Raw genomic sequence first — 15,616 nt, 5'->3', positions numbered from 1 at the left:
GGGGGGGGGGCTAGGAAGAGAGAGAGAGATGCCTGCAGTTCCCAGAATCCATTTAGAAAGGAAACCCACGACCCCAAATAGAGGAGTGAAGTCAGTTAATACTTGACTGAAGTAAGCGTTATTGCATGACCTAAGAGAACACCAAATCCCCAAACTGGCAATCACTTCGGAGGTGACCTGGATTCCACTGTTCTCACCTAGCAGGCGACTCTCGAATAAAACTGAGATCTTTGGGAAGCTGATGGAATTCTCCCTTGGAAATGGAAAAAGAAAGGACAGAGAACTAAGCCCTCCGAGAGAAAGCTTGAGGCACAGGGCGGTGGTCACCCAGGAGGTACCCCTCCGGGGAACGAGAAACCAGAACACGAAGTCCAAACTGGGTGGAAGCAAAAGTGAGGGAGGCAGCCTCTGAGAGAAGCTGAGAGAGGGTGACAGAGGAGGGCCTGTTTCGGGGTGGCTGGAGTACCTCGGGCTTCGGGCTGTGCTGGATCCATCCACCTTGCAACCTGCCTTCTCCTGGCCCTTTGAGAGTGAAGACCTACCACTTGGGTGTGGCCGAGTGTGTCTTCTGTAAACTTCAGGTGTGATTCTTCATACTGGGTAGAATTTAAGGTAGCACCAACTTCGTTGGCAACCTAAGGTGTTGTATTTTGCATTTTTCAAAGTCTGCATATTGCAAAATCATGGTGCAAGAAAAAAAAAATCACATGTAGCATTTCCATATCAGGACACAGCCCTTTCTGCCTGTCACAGTCATCACATCAGTGGCATGGGTGACGACTGTGTAGTGCTTCACAGTTCTCTGCCAAGCAAATGAAAAGAACCAGGCTTACTAAGCAAGTAGAAGTCTTGGTTAATAGGACAATGGATTCACTATTTAAGAACATGTTTATATAATGTGCTACTTTAAGCATAACCAAATTTATACTAACCTACAAATTTATAATAATCTACATATTAATTAAGAGCTACAAGGGAGTTGTGCTTTAAAAGTTCAATGTTATTTCTATATGGTGAACAATTTACATGCATTTCTTTTTAAATATTTATTTATTGTTATTGGAAAGGCAAATTTACAGAGGGGAGGAGAGAGAGAAAGATCTTCTGTCCACTGGTTCAATCTGCAAGTGGCCACATCAGCTGGAGCTGAGCCGATCTAAAACCAGGAGCTTGTTCCAGGTCTCCCACAGAGGTGCAGGGCCGTCCTTTACTGCTTTCCCAGGCTGCAAGCAGGGAGCTGGAAGGGAAGTGGAGCCCAGCAAGGCGAGAATTTAGCCACTAGGCTATCCCGCTGGGCCCAACTTACATGTATTTCATACACACAGATCTAGGGGCATGGTGATGACAGTTTTTTTTAAAAATATTTATTATTGATTCATTTATTTAAAAGTCAGAAATATCTGTTGGTTCACTCTCATTGTTCATTGCAGATGGCTGCAATGGCTTGGCTTTGGCCCAGTTGAAGCCAGGAGCCCAGAAATTAACGTCTGTCTCCCCCATAGGTGGCAGGGACCGTTTCTCAGCCATCACCTGCTGCCTCCACAGGGTCTGCATTGCCAGGACACTGGAATCAGAAGCAGAGCCAGGATCCCCTGCAATGGTTCTATCAGCCAATCCCCTCCCCGGATGTGCCGGGATCCCATATGGGTGCCAGTTTGTGTCCCAGCTGCTCCACTTCCCATCCAGCTCCCTGCTTGTGGCCTGGGAAAGCAGCAGAGGACGACCCAAAGCCTTGGGACCCTGTGCCTGCATGGGAGACCCAAAAGAATCTCCTGGCTCCTTGCTGGGGATCAGCTCAGCTCCGGCTATTGTGGCCACTTGGAGAGTGAATCATCAAATGGAAGATCTTCCTCTCTGTCTCTCCTTTTCTCTGTAAAATCTACCTTTCCAATAAAGGTAGGTAACTCATTAAAAAAGAAAAAAAAAAAAAAGAAGAAGCTGAGCTGGTGCTGGAGTGCCACATGGAGTGCAGACAGCCCAAACAGCATGCCAACTGCTATGCCAAACACAATGCCATGAAAACTCTTTCTGATGAAGGAAATACTAAAAATTCTGTCAACTAACCTTTTCATCTACAGTCTTCACTCCTTCACTCTCCACAGACTCTTGCCATCTTTTTTTTTTTTCAGGAATATTATCATTTACCTACAATATAAATAATAGGTTGAGAGTCTAGCCTGAAAAATAAATAATGGTGTTTCATAGTTAATTAGTAGTTATTAAACAAAAGGGTGTGCTAGTACTGAAAAGTACACAGCAGTCTATGAGATGAGCTTTGCCCAAAAGAACTTACAGTAATGTCCATACAAAATATTAAGACAATATCCATTTCTTTAACTATAGGGTGTAGGCCAGCGCTTTCCAATAGAAATATAGTTGTGAACCACACGCCATTTAGAATTGTCTAGTAGCCTCATTACATTTTTATACTAAACAGTTTATTTACTTGAGAAGCAGAGAGATGAACAGAAAGATGAGGCATAGTTCCTATCCACAGATTCACTGCCAGAAGCCCACCACAGCGAGGGGACTAACGCAAGAAGACAGGGACTCAAGCCCCATGTCTGGCGCAGGTGGCTAGGACCAGGCCCCCGAGCCATCACCACTGCCTCCCAGAGTCCACATCAACAAGACGCCAGAACCTGAGTCAGGTGTTGATCCCAGAAACTCTAACATAGGACACGGGCAACCTAACCCTCAGCGAAACCGGTAGTCAAATGTCCTCATCTAGGCTTCGTACTGCAAAATTCTTTGAGAAGGTAAAATTAGCTTGCTAGTATGTTTTACTTAACTCAATATATAGAAAACACTATCATTCCAAGCAGTAACTGACATGTATAAAATATTAATAATTGTTAATGATAATTATTAGTTGTTTGTAATAATAAAACATGTACCTCCTATTTTTCATGCTAGGTCTTAGAAAAGTTTGTATACATTTCACACTCATAGTATATTTCAGGTGCTCAATGGCTTCATATGATTAGCAGCTAACCCTATAAGTTAGCTTTAGGCAAACCTAGAATAAAAAATATGATATTATATGCTAACAACTTTTACCTAAGAAAATCCCGGAATGGGAAAAAAAGACAATAATGTGATACTTAAAAATAGAAAGCTGCAGAAGTCATGTTAAAATTGCTATTATCTCCATCATATTGAATAGGAAAAGAAATGTGTAGAATCTCTAGGATGACAATGCTGTCCTGGGTGTACACCTAAGAGAAACAAACACATATTCACTCACAGACAAGCACAAGAGCACACAGGGCAACAATGTTCCCATTTCTAAACTAGAGTTACTCCACTTCTAACAAGGTGAGATTGCATTAATAAATTGTAGCATATAGGAGTGATCCTTTAGCCTAGCAATTAAAATGTCATGCCCTCCTTCACTCTACCTGGAGGAGATTCAAGTCACTGGCTCCTGATTCTGACTGCTCACCAAGGCAAACAGAGCCTAACAACAGTAATTGGATTCCCACTAATGACATGAGATATCTAGATTGAGTGCCAGTCTCCTGACTCCAATCACAGCTCATTCCCACCTGCTGCAGGTATTCGAGGAATGAATTGGTAAGAGTGCATGTTCTCTCTCCCTCTTTCTCTGAGTGTGTGTGTGTGTGTGTGCTTCTCAAATAATGAATTGTTAAATTGTGCCATGTGGGCCAACGTAGTGGCCTACTGGCTAAAGTCCTCACCTTGTACACGCCGGGATCCCATATGGCCGCCAATTCTAATCCTGCCAGCCCTGCTTCCCATCCAGCTCCCTGCTTGTGGCCTGGGAAAGCCATTGAGGGTGGCCCAAAGCCTTGGGATCTTGCACCCATGTGGGAGACCTGGAAGAGCTCCAGGCTCCTGGCTTTGGATCAACTCAGCTCCAGCCGTTGTGGTCACTTAGGGACTGAATCATTGGACAGAAGATCTTCTCTGTCTTCCTCTCTATATATATCTGACTTTGCAATAAAAATAAATAAATCTTTAATAAATAAATAGATTGTGCCATGTAATAGTATGACATATTATTTAGCAATGAGAATGAAACAATAACTACCTACAACATGATGATCTCACAAATACAGTACTGTGTGAAAAGATCTTGACTATTATTTTACAGAAAGTTTTCAAATCAAACTGATTCAAAATGCTAGAAGCTAGGATAGTGGCTGTCCTTGTTTGTTAGTAGGGGAAGGTGACTAAGAAGGGACACAAGAGGGCTGTGTCAGGTGTTGATAATGTTCAGCTTCTTTTTTATTTTTGAAGATTTATTTATTTTCATTAGAAAGGCAGATCAGATATACAGAAAGATCTTCCAAATGGCCACAACAGCCAGAGCTGAACCGATTTGAAGCCAGAATCCAGTAGCCTCTTCCAGGTTTCCCACATAGGTACAGGAACCCAAAGACTTTGAGCCATTCTTGACTGCTTTCCCAGGCCACAAGCAGGGAGCTGGATGGGAAGTGGAGCTGCCAGGACACAAACCAGCACCCATATGGGATCCTGTGCTTGCAAGCTGAGGACTTTAGCTATTGAATCATAGTGCTGAGTCCAGTGTTCAGATTTGTGACCATTACACAGGTTACATAGGTGTTTTATTTTTAAGAGTTCATTAAGCTGAACATTTATGATAAATTTTTCTGTGGATATATAATTTAAAATGTGTTAAATAGAAAATAAAGGATCTTGATTAATCATGGCATTTTCCAAAAACATAAATATTACTCGATGACATTGGGAAATATAACCATCCCATGTGACCAGTGTTGTCTAGGATAAGATGAGGTTTCTCATTAGGAGCAGTCATGCTAGTCCAGACTGTCATCACTTTGTATTCATGTTACACTTAAGAGTGATGATGACTGGGGCCCGGCGCAGTGGCGCAAGTGGTTAAGGTCCTCACCTTGCACGCCCTGGGATCCCATATGGGCACCAGTTCTGATCCCAGCAGCTCCACTTCCCATCCAGCTCCCTGCCTGTGGCCTGGAAAAGCAGTCGAGGACGGCCCAGAGCTTTGGGATCCTGCACCCACGTGGGAGACCCGCGTGGGAAGAGGCTCCTGGCTTCGGATTGGCATAGCATCGGCCGTTGCGTTCACTTGGGGAGTGAGTCATCGGACGGAGGATCTTCCTCTCTGTCTCTCTTCCTCTCTGTATATCCGCCTTTCCAATAAAAATAAAATAACTCTTTAAGAAAAAAAAAAGTGATGGTGACTGTGCATCTGGGGCACTAATTCTTTAAATATTTGACAGTGTTATAACGAGAGAGGGAGAGACAGTCCAGCATAATGGTTCAGTGGATAAATCCTCATCTTGTAAGTGCCTGGATCCCACAGGGGTGCTAGTTTGTGTCCTGGCTGCTCCACTTCCCACCTATTTCTTTGCCCATGGCCTAGGAAAACAGCAGAAGGTGGCCCAAAGCCTTGGGCCTCTGCTACCCGTGTGAGAGGCAGGGATGAAGCTCCCAGCTGTTGGCTTCAACAAAACTCTTTTTTTGCTTGTAAGCAATAGAAACTTAATGAAGCAGTTCCAATAACTGAGTTACAGAATGATTACAATAGAAAATCTCATGGACATCTGAGGATTAAAAACAAAGTTAATGCAGTTCACCTTGGGCTTAGAATGGAAAGGTTGAAACCTCAGTGTTGACCTCCGTCGTGAGACAACATGGTCTTTTCTGTCTCCGATTTCACTATGTAGTTTTGCATATCCACCCGCTCTCCCACAAATCAGCATATGACTTTGGTTTCCTGAGACAGTCTCTAGTGTCAACCCTGCTTGTTCAACTCCTCATTACCAAATACATATAGTTGTTTAGGGACTTAATTCCACTTCTTTTTTAAAGAAGACAATCTAATTGGCCTGGTTCGGATTAAGTACTATTCCCGATCAGATCCACCATGCCCACTGCTGGAGTTCCTCCTTCCAAAAGAGGTAAATGAGATTGCCTATGAAGGGGGTGTGGGAGAGGAGTCACCCTAAAATATATCTACCATGGGGGACAGCAGATTTCCAGACCTGGTTTGTTTATACTTCCATGAACTGAAATGTAATAATGCTGAAAAGTCAGAACCTCAGTGGCCACAATGGTTAATAATTACTGAATTGGTTAGTACAAAACTTTCCGATTATCAGGAAGTTCCACTGAATAGAAAGCTATCACACATGGGTTTAAAAAAATCCACAAAAACTGGAAATTTTCTAAGAGTCCAAATACGATGATACCCACTATTAACTGTTACAATTCTTCCTTCACTCACAATTCTCTAACGGACATATTTATAAATTGCTTTACTAGGCCTGTTAGTATCCTAAAATGGTTAACCCAATAAATTCTAGGACTGCCTAGGTCAATTTAGAACAATTGGTCACCCTGCCTATATATTTCAGGTTTCACTTTGTGGATTTATTGCATTTGCTATTCACTTCTTCCACTTTTTCCCTCTGACTATAAATGGCAGTTCTTACAAAAGAGAAGCTACTTTATCCTTTACTCAGTCTAGGCCAGATGGTCAGGATTGCCAGCTGAGTTAACGTTTTAAGATCACGGGATTCAGTCATGAGAGGTCAAATGCTATTTGCAAAGAGCAACCAGAAAGAAAGCCATGATGGTCACAGGGAGGAGTCAAGGAGGGAACTAAGAAATACAGTTCTTCATTTGAAAGCCCAACATCCTACCTAGGAAGTCCAGAGCTCCAGGGTAGCTTTCATGCCAGAAAGCATGGCAGTGCTAGTTAACTTGGCTACACCTTGGAATCACCTGCCAAGCATAAAAAATTAAGTGTAGGACTCACCCAGTTGAATTAATTCAAAATCTCTGGTATACCCATGTTCTACCTAAAGTCCCCAGGAATTCCTTATGGGCAGCCAAAGATGAGACTCACCTGTCTAGATGAATCTGTCAAACCAACAGACAAGCAGATCTCAGAGCAGCAAGCGCTCCTAAGAATTTGAAAGAACTGCCACTGTTTTTCAATGACAGTAGCTTAGTGATGTCTTTTGAGTTTATTTTTGGAACATAAGGGCTTGTTCTGGTCTCTCCGTGGGTTTTATTACTTTCCTAGGACCAGTAGAGGACAATTTAATGCATGAGTAACATAGGAACCCAACTATATTCCCAGACGTGAAGATTTTGGAAAGGCCTCTTTACCTATAAAAATACATCATGATTTACACCTGGAATTCCCACTTGTAAAGATGACTGTATATATTACTAGCATGTATGTATCTAATGCACACATATACATATGTTGGTACAGAGTTTGCAAAAGTGAGAGCTTGGAAAGATAGGCAAGTAATATAAGGGAGGCAAACCTGGCTGAGCATCCCTTCTGGAAACTATCTAGGTGCACATAAGAATGTGCACCCTGGCCCAGCATGGTGGCCTAGCGGCTAAAGTCCTCACCTTGAACGCGCTGGGGTCCCATGTGGGCACTGGTTCTAGTCGCGACAGCCCAGCTTCCCATCCAGCTCCCTGCTTGTGGCCTGGGAAAGCAATCGAGGACAGCCCAAAGCCTTGGGATCCTGCACTCGTGTGGGAGACCTGCAGGAGGTCCAGGCTCCTGGCTACAGATCAGCAGATCACCGGCCATTGTGGTCACTTGAGGAGTGGATCATCAGACAGAAGATCTTCCTTTCTGTGTCTCCTCCTCTCTATATATATCTGACTTTGCAATAAAAATAAAATAAATCTTACAAAAATAAAATGTATACCTGGAATGACTTAAGATACGATTCTAGAATTTTTTTCCAAAAACAAAATTTCCCAATTTTAATAAAGAAATGAGGCATCTCATTAACGCATGCTGAAAGATTGTCCAGGCTGAATGGAACTTTTCTATATACTGCAAAAGTCCCTTCGAACATGTTCATGAGCCTGGGTAGCAACAGAGGCCTTCCCTCCTCAGACCTCTGCTGGGTTCATTTTTCTGTTTCCAAAACTCAGGGAACTTTCTCAGTTTATTTACAAATTCTTTTCTTCACCCTGCTGCTTGCTGCAACTTCCATCTTCTCTTTTTTCTCTCAACCCATTTCTTCAGAGAATGTTTAAGAATGGACTGCTTTTCTCCCCAACTATTTGTAAAACCACTTTGCCTTCCCCCTCCCCCCCTTTTTAAAAAAGATTTATCACATTTTTTATTGGAAAGTTAGATATACAGAGAAGAGCAGATACAGAGAGGAAGATCTTCCACCTGTTGATTCATACCCCCATATGGCCACAATGGCCAGATCTGCACTGATCTAAAGCCAGAAACCGGGAGCCAGGAGCCTCTTGGAGCCTCTTCTGGGTCTCCCACACAAGTTCAGGGTCCCAAGGCTTTGGGTCATCCTCCACTGCTTTTCCAGGCCACAGGCAGGAAGCTGGATGGGAAGCAAGGCTGCTGGGACACAAATCAGTACCCATATAGGACCCTGGTGCATGCAAAGCAAGGACTTGCTAGGCTGCTGTGCCGGGCCCTGCCTTCTGCTTTCTAAGCTGCTGTCTAGTCAGAGGTCAGTCATGACTGACCAGGGCCAACACAATGGTCTGTTTTAAGTGTCATTGTCCTCAGCTTCCTGTGACGCCTGACACTGTCACCATCCCTACATTCATGATCATTCCCCTGGCAGGACAGTAAACAGCTTAGGCAAGTCAGCCATGGGAAATCTGGGAAATTGAGACTGCCTGAGTGCAGTACTGGGGTGAGTGTGAAACCTAGGAGAGGATGAGTGTGATACAGGACACGGGGCTCTTGGAGGGCAGTGATAGGCTAAAGCTGAGTCCAAAACCCAGCCAAAGCCACTACACAGTCAGGGTTCTGAACTCGACATTTCAAAACCTGCGAGAGAAAGTACAAGCGCATAGGCCTAGCACATACCAAACAGGAAAAACTGAACATTTATGGAAGAAAATTGACCTCTACCCTCTCGCTTCAGCAGACTGTGATCCAGACAGCTGCCTGGTATCGGGATAGGCAGGGATCGGGAGAGGGACGAGCAGGGAGACAGGGGTCAGACCCACAACGGGCATGACTCTGCAAAGGAGTTGCTCAAGTTTGCTCAGCGGAATGGACCCCTGCCTCGAAGGGGGACTCTGAGAGAGGCTGGAAGCATGCAGTCCCAGCTGCCTTTAATCACCCGTGGGGGAGGGGTGGGACAACCAGAGAGTCCAGGACACCGTGCACAGAAGTCTCAGCCAAGACATGCCTGCACTCCAGCCCAGACCAATTCCTGCACTGAGCAGTAGGTGAGAGCTCCCGCCAAGCTGCTCCCATAGCAGTTTCCTCCCTAACTCCAGCAGAGCCCATTCTCCTGCCCTGAAACCCCAGACAAAGGAAGTCCTCCTAGCTTTTCCCCTAAGTGTCTTCTAAGCCTACCCCAGCTTCCCCAAGAGTCAGAATCTCAAGAGAGGGCTTGTTCAAAATGCAGAGTTCCCCCCAGCTGCAGGCAACTGCCTAGGTTGCCTTGTACCTAGGCAAGTGTTACACGATTGGAAGAAAAACAGCTAAGAGCTGGCAGGCATCCTGCACATGGTTAATGCTAGAATTGTGTTAACTAGACCAGTGTGTCGGCATGGTTGCCTTTTTTTTTTCTTTATATCTGTGGCGAGCAGATGCCAAAAGGCTAGCAGACAGGGTCTCAGGACCCATGCTGTAGTATGCATGGACCCTGGGAACACAGACAGGGCCCCAGGCTGGCATGGCATACCACCAGAGGACCAAGCTTGGGGATCTGCATATTCATGAGACATGGCAGGGGTGGGGAGGTTGAGGGCTGTGGATTACTTAGAGAAGCAGGTCGGGAGATGTGTGGGAGAATGAGACAAGTAACGGGTGACTTCTGGGGACTTCCTCCAATCAGGCTACTGCACTTTTGTTTTGTTTTGTTTTCATGCTATTTTTAAAAAGTTTACTTTTAATATTGTTTACATAGTTGAAAGGGATGCAAGCCCTAGTCGGCTTCTGATTAGTGGGCTTCTTTTTTCTCCTGTGTCTGCAGGGGAGGAGGGGGAGAGGGCCACTCCTGGCTATCAAACTACATCCTCACCTGGGGATGGGACATGGTCCTTTGATGACACCTTAGAGACCCTGATGTAGGGAAGAGTGTTCTGAAGGTGTTAGTTGAATGGTTTCAATAGCCCTGAGACATTGTTGGTTTCATTGCTCCAGGGTTAAGAAACTCTTTCCAATGTCTATGTGTTGACAAGGTCCACTATAGTGCATCCACACCCCCAGGAACATGCTGCAAACCTTGGCCAAGAGAAATGTCCCACCTGTACTTTCTCCATTTTCTGATGAGGCAGTTGACATCCCTTACTGGCCTAGATGAACTGGTCCAATTGTGATACATGTACTCCAATGTCAGATCATGCATCCTGTGGTTCTCCCTGCGGCGAGGCTCTGAGTCCAGTGATCCACTAGGGGAGTCCCCCAAGAAACCTTGCCTGGGGTAACCTCATCTTGACTCTTACGTGCACTAGCCAGTGTAGGGTCAGGTTTGTCACCTGCACCAGCCAACACACATACTGGTGATTGCAACTTGGTCAGTTCTGCCACAGCCCATAGCTCACACAAACCAATGGATGCTACAATCCAGTCCAGCCAGCCCACCACAGACCTAATCTTCACATACACCAATGGGTGCTGCAGCCTAATTGGGGCAACTCCCAATAAACCCACCAGGCCCGCCCTCAGCCCCAGTTTTTGTACATGCCAGCCTCTACTGAAGCCAAGAACTGCCCAAATCCTATCCAGCTCTCATGCACATCCACAGGCACTGCAGGTTAGCTTAGCTGACTCTGCCCCCAAAACCAGCCCTCACATATGCTAACAGGTGCTGCTGCTTTGTCCAGCCTGATCCATCTCCAACCCTAATTCTCATGCTTACCAGCAATAGGTAGAGCCTAACAGAAGCATGGTCCTGGTTTCCCCGACAGACCTGTTCCCAGCCTGGATCTTGAGCCTGTCACAGAGTACTGTGGTCCAGCCTGACACAACTCCCACTAAGTCCTAGCACTTGCCAGCTGGTGCTGTGGCCTAGCCCAACTGGCCTATAACCATTCTGGCTCTCACCGATGGATGCTACAGCATAGCCCAGCCTGGTCCACCCCTAGACCTGGCTCTCATATAACCCAGTGAGTGCCATGACCTGGCCTGGTCTGTCTCACATCCATTCTGTCTCTCATGAGCACCAATGTGTGCTGGAGTGCAGTCCAGTTTGGAGCCACCTCCAGATCCAAGCCAAACACATGCTGATGGGTACTGCAGCTTTGCCCAGTCAGGTTTGACCACAGCCCCCTCTCATGCACCATTGGAAGCTGCAACCCAGTAGGGGGAGGAGGCATCCCCATAGTTCCCCTACCAGACCCATTCCCAGCTCTGGGTCTTGTGCATGCTGGTGAGTGCTTTGACCCAACTTGGCATGGCCCACCCACAGTTCCAGCTCTTGCTGGTGGGTGTTGAAGCCCAGCCCAGCCAGGCATGGCCCACACCCTGTCCTAGTTATCCGCAGTCCCACAGAGGCAAGCCCACAAGCCTCCACAGAATCTGCCGCTAGATCCAGTTCTCTTGCTTTCTAGTGGGTACTGCTGTCCAGCCTGGCATGGCCCACCCCCCTGCTCTGACACAGGCAAGTACTAAAGCCTAATCCAGCCAGGGATGCTCCCCAGCCCCAGCAAGTGGCAAGTGATGCTATTTAGCCCAGCCCAGGCCTCCCACATGGGCAGGTGCCGCCCTGGCCTGACACAGACGTGCCCTCTAGTTCTTCTCTGTACTGCTCTGTCTCTGTAAGGAGTTATTCGAATATCCCACCTTCGACCCGGCGCCATTTCCTCCTCCTCACAGCTCACGAAATTCACGCCAGTCCAGCCATCCACCAATCAGCCATTTCACCTGAGAATCCCACCCCCAATCTTCCAGCCACTTCCCCCAACTCAGCCTGCTTACCAATCATTCTTAGGCAATCATCTGTGACAGTTTCAGGCACCAATCCCCTGGGGCCTGCCCTCAATCCCTCCCAATCCCCGCCTCCGCACCTTGTAGGCTCACCTGAGTGACAAAAAGGCCCCCAGGTGCGGCTCTCCCTCTCTCTTCTCCTCCCTGCCTACCCCTTCCTCTTCCTCCCCTTCCTCCTTGCCGTCCCTTCCTCCTTGCCTCCCCACCACCCCATCCTATTCCTGCCCCACTGGAATAAACCTCCTAAGATACCTGGTTGCATCTGGTGTTTTCGGCTCATGGTAAAGAACCAGGCTGCGAGAATTCGCTGCGCGTAATAATATCGTAGTAACTAGAACTTTAACTTTTTAAAAATAACTAACAGTCTCAGCTCCCTCGCCTACCTGAGTACAGCTGAAATTATTCGTTGCCTGCATGCCCTTAGCTGTTCCTGTTCCAATACATTCCCAGACCCCTTCCCAAGCAATCTGCAGTTCCCTCCACCCCCCAGTCTGAGGGATGAGTGGTGTGTTCCAGCCTAAGTTCCCTACCCTCTCTGCTTATCTTAAAAAAAAAAAAAAAAAGCAACTATGCTGGCAAACTAATTAGTTAAAACACAGTTGGCATTAACCAGGCCCAGATTTCCCACCAGATACTGGCTATATAACATGTGCCTGGGTACAAGCTAGGTACAAGGCAACCTACGCAGTTTTCTACAGCTAAAGGACACTTCCTGAGGGTTTTTTTTTTTTCCTTTTGTTTCAAGGCTTTGGGCCATCTCCCAGGCCACAAGCAGGCAGCTAAATGGGACGTGGTGAAGCAGCTGAGACACAAACCAGCACCCACACGGGATACTGACACTTGCAGGTGGAGTACCAGGAGTCACCATGCCAGCCCCGCCCCCCACACACCTACTTTTTTTTTTTTTTTCAGAATCTTGGAAGGCTGTATTCTCGTGTTTTCTGCTGGCTCAGAATTCTTTCGTTCCCATCCCCTGTCGCATTTCAGGATGAGCAACCATCTGAGGTAGGCATGTGTGTATTAATTCTCCACTCTAGATTCCAGCTTCTGAGGAAGAGAATTCTGGGTGGAGGCATCACTGGCACAGGACTTACCTAGCAGTGACAGAAAAAGCATATTCACACCTGGGTGTGGGCCTCCCAGTATGCAGAAACGCTCACCAGGAAGGAGCCATGGCGTTGCCCAGAGAGAGAGAAAAGCTTCAATAGCCTCCAACTGTGGTCTGAGGCCAAAAACGAGGACTCGCCCCCATTCTGAGTGAATCGGCATTTTCATATTCATGAGGCCATTTGTAATGTTATGGCACCACAACATGGTATGTGAGATCCATGTAATCATGGTGTCTCACTTTTTGGTCCTAGTTGAGACACAGGTGCATCTTGGGAAAGCAGGCGTTTTCAACAGATAGGTGAAGAGATTACATTTCTTTCAGCTTGCCTAGATGTTGCCAGCTGCTTGGGCACTCATCCCATATCAATTTCTTCCAACCTACCAGGGATCTTCAAAAGATTTAAAGAAGAAGAAAATAACCACACATTATGAGGAAGTGTATGGATTTCCAAAGTTATGCACCAGAATAAACTAATCTGATTCCGTTTGCTTTTCCATGGCTTTTTGAACGAAGAGCTTCATTTTTTGAGTTCCTTCTCCCATGCTCCCCTAATACTTGGTGAATATGGTGAAGTCAGGTAGCATTAAAGGTGCGTAGATGAAGGCAATTTGCATCACAGCTAAGCAAGCAACTTCCATCTCTGGAGCTGCTCATGCAGTACGGAACTCCAGCCCCCACCTGCTGCCTGGCCCTGTGCTGGCACCTCCCTACTGCCCTACTAGGTATGCTCTAGAAACTTCCCAGCCCTCTTCCCTCCATTGTTAGGCAGAGCAGTTGAGCTTTCTAATCCAAAATCATTACTGTGAAAAAAGGGACCTTAATCTTTGACCGTTCAACGACCTGGCAGGGGTGTGAAAATCTGTCTCATTTCCCCTTTCTCTCCCACCCTTTTATTCCCTTGTCTCGCTACCGCTAATCTCTATCAGTGACAGTAAGCTTTCTAGACATTTATTTTCTCAGTGCTGTGAATTATGTCAACGTTCTTGAAAGACAGAAGTTGCCACATGCCATAGTTTTAAATAACACATTTAAATTTGTGTTGGAAATTTCATCGCAGTTATTTCCGCTTCTTATATTGTGAAGTTCTTGAGTTCTTGTCTTATTCATTTTGTATCCTTGGCAGTGCCTGGCAGCCAGCCTAGCAGGAGGTGAGTGCTCAATAACTGTTTAGGCACATGGACTTGAAAGTTGATCATTTAAACTCATGCACGCCCCCACTCCTACTCCAGGGCTGTTTACTTCATTTTTTTTTAAAGATTTATTTTTATTATTATTTTTTTATTGCAAAGGCGGATATACAGAGAGAAGAGACAGAAAGGAAGATCTTCCGTCCGATGATTCACTCCCCAAGTGGCCGCAATGGCTGATGCTATGCAAATCCGCGAAGCCAGGAGCCTCTTTCAGGTCTCCCACGCAGGTGCAGGGTCGCAAAGCTGCTTTCCCGGGCCACAGGCAGGGAGCTGGATGGGAAGCGGGGCTGCTGGGATAGAACCGGTGCCCATATGGATCCCAGGGCGTGCAAGGCGAGGACCTTAACCACTGCACCACCACGCCAGGCCCTGTTTACTTCATTTTTAAAATATATATGTACTGAGTCTTGACTTTTCTTTATTTACTATTATTGATTTGAAAGAGTGCTGGAGTCCATGTAGTAGGTGTGAATAACACGAAGATGTAAAGAGAGCAGTTCCCCTGCTTGGCAGGGCCCAGGGGAGCTTCCAGCTGTTGGGCAGGGCCCGGCGGATTTCTCTCTGACCACCTTGATGCAGTTTCACCCCCCTTTCACATGGACACTCAACCACCCCACTAACAATTTTTGTTATCTATTGAGGCATTGTTTGCCCCATGAGATGGCTTTTACAACCAACATGAGCTTAAGAGTTAATGTTACTGATAATGTCTTGGTGAGTGGGCCTTTAACTGCACACAGAAGTACAATTAAGCCCATGCTGTTTCTGGACACCTTATTGTGTGCCTACCCATTGCTCTGAAATCTGGCCCACAGACATTTAGCATGCTTTCTGGGAAATGGCTTGATAAGAATTTTTACAAACTAAGGGAAGTGATGAGAGTATGAGCTGAAACTGCTATGACAAAAAATATAGCTACTGGGACCATAAAGGCTATCCTGTTGCTGTGACCCTAAAGGCTGAGCTTGCAGGCCTAATGACATTTGGTGTCAATGACCCCAATCCCCATAAACCAAGGCCCCAGACCTTTTAACCCATACGTAATTCAAGGTAGGGGTCTGGTTGTCATAGGCGGCGCCAAGGTTAGAGCCCAGACCTGAGGAGAGCAGGTGGGGACTGGCAAGCAGAGATAAACAAGGAATGTGTAATCCTCTCTCAAGAAGTTGTAAATTGTGCCCCCACCCCTGCCGAAGCTATGTCAAACTGCCCCTAAAGGAAACTTTGTAATTGTACTGCTTGGGGCCGCATGGAAGCAACACCATGACGCAAAAGGTCCGTGCCAGAACTTGTGACTGCTTCTGTATAAATAAAGCGGACAGCTTTCTCGCAGGGCCCGCAATGATCATGGAATCCTAGTGGTCTGTCTCTTCTTCTTTCTATGCCTAT

The sequence above is a fragment of the Ochotona curzoniae genome, unplaced genomic scaffold, assembly GCF_017591425.1.
Source record: "Ochotona curzoniae isolate NIBS_2020 unplaced genomic scaffold, NIBS_Ocur_1.0 scaffold_3890, whole genome shotgun sequence".
NCBI lineage: Eukaryota > Metazoa > Chordata > Mammalia > Lagomorpha > Ochotonidae > Ochotona > Ochotona curzoniae.
The sequence above is the reverse complement of the archived record's forward strand: the minus strand, read 5'-3'. Positions refer to the sequence as shown.